Genomic DNA, 4,416 nt, shown 5'->3' with positions numbered 1-4,416 from the left:
TTCTGCATCACATTTAAATTAGGTTGTTCTAAAAAAGAGTTAAAAAGAAGAACATACTGTGCTTTGAACTTTTTTTGAAAATAATTCAATTAATGACCTTTACAATTTTTGTGGCACAGCTAAGCTCCTCTCACTGCACAGAGACACACTGGCTGGAGATCACTGACCTCGGCCATAGGGTACCTGGTCTTGCCTCAGCACTTAGAACTGGGGCCAGTGCCTTGGAAGAGAGGAACTCTGCACAGCTGCATAGATCATTGCAGTAGGATTAAACTTTGTAGCAGTATGGACAGTGATACTGTTGGTGGCATTTAATATACAGACCCAGCTCTGTTTGCAGTGCAGGCTGAAACAATTCTTGATTAAGGCCACAGTGGGGTTCTTGTTAGGCCATTTCTATGGTGCGATTTGGGTACTGTATTTAGTGCAAAGCCTGTCCCTAGTTGTTTAGGCTTTCTAATGAGTCTACGAGTTACCCCAAATCCTTTAATAATGTCCTATTCTGCCTTCATCAGTTAAACTTGGTTATTTGTGGTTTCTAACTAAAAATGCTAGCTGATAGAAATTGGTATCAGGAGTGGTTTGGAAGAGTGATTTCTAAATAAGCTGAACAGTTAAAAAAAAAGAATGACATTCTCAAATGTCTAATTTAGGGCACAGATTGAAAACCAGCTAAAAGAGTATCTTCTCTCTTGCACCCACAAGGTTGAAATAGCCAAAGATGAAACTCGAAGTCTAATTCTGTAGGTTTCCCAACTGAACCTCAGCTGAATTCACAGTCTTACCTGGTGTTCTATGTGACATTGGTAGTCTGATAAAGGAAGAGTGATATAGTCTAAGATTGGAAGGGGATACAGGGAAAGATTTAATTGACTCTGACTATGATGACTCCTTAACCCCACAAAGACCCCAATTTCCTTGTCTGCGGAAGGGCTTATCTGCACCTGCCTCATGGACCGTTCTTACCTCGCCTGAAGACTCCATTACAGCCTGTCTAAGGAAGTCACCTTGCAGGAGGAAGCCATTTCTCTTCTTGCCCCATTCGTAACACTCATTATCTCTATAGACCAATAAATAATGAAAGCCAGATCTAGCTTGAACTTGGGGTAGGAGAGTGAAATGACAATGACATCTCCAGGATGATAAAGTTTGTGTTTTAACGTTAATTAAGAGAAGACATTCATTTAGTTCAGTCATAGAAAAAGAGATTTGGGTAATTTCTAGGCATAAATAAGGGAAGAATATAATTTAAGATGTAACTGAATTTACCAATATGAGTAACATGATCTGAAATTTGACTTATAATGTACTAGCTTAAACATAATGGGAACAGTTTTTAATTGTTTCTTTGCATGATTAACTGAGATCTAAATAACAGCTCCTGTGGATAGACACCAACGTAGTATAATGAAGGAAAGAGGAATGCAGAAATGCGGGATTCATTTATTATGCACATTTTATCCTCCTCTCTTCTAGTTAAATCCCTCAAGAAGGTCCAGAAGATAACTTCTCCAGTAAGTCCTTTAGAAATAAAGGGTGTCCCAAAGGTTGCCATACATAGGAAAAAAAATGAGAACTTGTAGCCAAAAGTACCTTTATTTACAAATGATTCATTACAAAATTTTTCAAAATATTCTCTACTTTTTGGCCATCTCTATCTACACACACTCTCTCACACAAAGTCTTCTCTGCCAGTCGTGGTGAACACGTTTGAAGGTATCTGTTGTTACGCAATTTTTCTTGTGTATGGAGATCTTTGAGACATATTGTATGCTAGAAATACATCTTGAGGGCTTCCTTGATTTCAGTGAGAATGAGAAGATTCCTTGTTCACTGAAGCATGTAATCAATTGAGGTAAATTGGGATGATCACCGTAGTAGTAGTGAATTCCTGTCTGCGAGACAGGTAGCTGCTGCCCACGATGAACCACATGTTACTAACTCAAAACACTCAAAATGCTGCTCCCGCCCAGCAGTACTCCATCAAATGAAAGTGCATGTATGGAACGGAGCCTGAGAGTGGGCACAGGGAGTCTGCACGTGCAGCTGATCTGTGTTCTCAGCATGCTACTTTCGCCACACTGTCATTTCTCCGTCAGCTTCATTTATGGCCTCACTCTGCGTTACTTAGGACCTAAGTCTTTGCCTGGTTAACAGATGAGTCTACATAACTCGCTGGCACCAGGGGGATGTGGACCACTTACCCTAAGTTTGCTTAACAAACTGATTAGGGTTGGGGTACTAAAGGACCATGAAAGATGCATTCCTCTTCCTAGGTAGAATTCAGAGTATCTCAGGAAATTTTCTAATTTTCATGACAAGTGTGGCTTGAGTGAAGAATTTATAGTTATTCATGATCACTGGCTAATGGAATTAGAAGGAAGAAAATTGGAGTGTTAGGGATGAGGGGGTTTGAGAAGTAAAACACACAGATGGCCTCTTCTGATGAACCCCAAATAAGAGAACATTGTCCCAAATGAAAGCTCCTCCAAAGCTCTCTTACCATAGAGGACGCTTTTAGTAACCAGAGAGACAAAACAACAGTTGGTATGGCCTCTTCCTGTGACCCCATCATTGTTTTCTTACAGGGTCAGGAGAAAAATGGCAATCCTGCAGGGATGGAGGCGATTTGTGAACTGGAAAGCATGGACCCATTGATGTATGTTCCCAGAGGCCGGTTTGCTTACCAGCATTGCCAAGAGCACTGCCTTCTCTCTCTAAAATCTGCGGACAGTGGGAACTGCTCTCAGTCTTTTACGTGACATCTCTGTTAGATTTCTATTGCTGCATAAAAGTTATCGCTAAATTATAAGTTTGTGACAACACACATTTTATTTCGTAGTTGCCACAGCTCATGAGTCTGGATGAGTTTTTTTACTGTGGGTGTCACAAGGCTGTAACCAAAGAATTGGCCACACTGCATTCATGCCTGGAGGCTCCATTAGGAGGGAATCCAATTACAAGCTCATTCAGGCTGTTGGATATAGGATTGTAGGTGCTGGATTTTTGCTAGCCATTGTCTGGAAGCTGCACAGTTCCGTGACATGTGCTGTTACTTCATCAAACCCACAAGCAAAGCGGTCTTACGTTGTTGCACGGATCTCTCTGTTTAGATGATTCCACACTTAGTTTAATGCTTTTTTGTATTTGTTTAGAAAATTCTTAATAATTTTTTAACAAGTGACTTTGCTTTTCCATTGGGACCCATAAATCATGTAGCTGGTCCTATCTTCAAGCTCCGTCTGCTAAGATGGAGACTTTCATAACATGATAGGATCACAAGAATGAAACCCATCATCTTTGCTATATAAAATCATCACGAGAAGGACATCTCATCACTTTTGCCATCATCTATTTTTTCTTAATCTACCTGAATCATGGCATGAAGAGTATTTTGTCCCATAGCCTGTTGGTTACTGGCAAGTCACAGGTCCCTCCCACACTTCAGGGAGGAGGATTATATGAGGGTGTGAATACTAGGAGATAGAATCGTGAGGGTCATTACTAGAGTCGTATTGTGACAATACCATAATCTGGTGGAAGACAAGTAGAGAGCAGGTAGCTAGAAAAGGTTTAGATTAAAATTCTCTGCTTGCCATTCTTTTGCTGGCATCATGCTTTCTTGGAATTTCTGGGTGTCTTATTCAGTCACTGTGTCCCACCTAGCACTGCCTCCAAGGGTTTGATTTACCGTTCATAGTTGAACCCTTACCACCTGCCTTGTAAGTCGTCAGAATGTTCTACTGAGAATGAGCATCCTGGTAGTAGACGGGAGCGCAATCTCCTGGGCGGTCAGGCTGTCTGGCATTTGCGGTATGTGCTCTGAGCTGGTAGCCGGTATGTGAGCTGTAGCCAGAAGGCGTAGGTGTGGTAGGCCAACTATGACCTCTTTACATTTCACCAAATGCTCTGTTTATAATTTTTTTGCAGCTTGTCTTCAGAACACTAGTGTTTACTGGTTTAGAGGTCTTAATATCTAAGAGATGTTATCTAGTATCTGAAAAAATTTAGCTGTGGTTACAAGGAAGCACATGTTAAGTTCAGTTGTATTAAAAGTGGAAACTGCCAATTGGCCATTTTGGACAAACACCACACCAAGGGGATTGGGGTGTTGGCAGAGTGTGACTGAGGGTGACTGAGTTATGGAGTCATAGGAATGCTGCTGCACAGAAGGGAAGAGAAGAATAGAAATAAAACCCACCATTCTTTATGGTTTGTATGATTCTTTTAAAGTTTTCTGATTTTATTGTCTGAGAGCTGTAGTCCACTATGGACACAGCATAGTGGACATCTGGGCTTTGTGACTGTAAAGGAGTCATGAAGTTGATGTTTATAGAAGGTTTTCTTTTCTTTTCTTTTTTTTTTTGAGACAGAGCCTCAAGCTATTCCCCTGGGTAGAGTGCTGTGGCATCACGC

This window comes from Otolemur garnettii, unplaced genomic scaffold, assembly GCF_000181295.1.
Source record: "Otolemur garnettii isolate 467f Iridium unplaced genomic scaffold, OtoGar3 scaffold00039, whole genome shotgun sequence".
Lineage (NCBI taxonomy): Eukaryota > Metazoa > Chordata > Mammalia > Primates > Galagidae > Otolemur > Otolemur garnettii.
The sequence above is the reverse complement of the archived record's forward strand: the minus strand, read 5'-3'. Positions refer to the sequence as shown.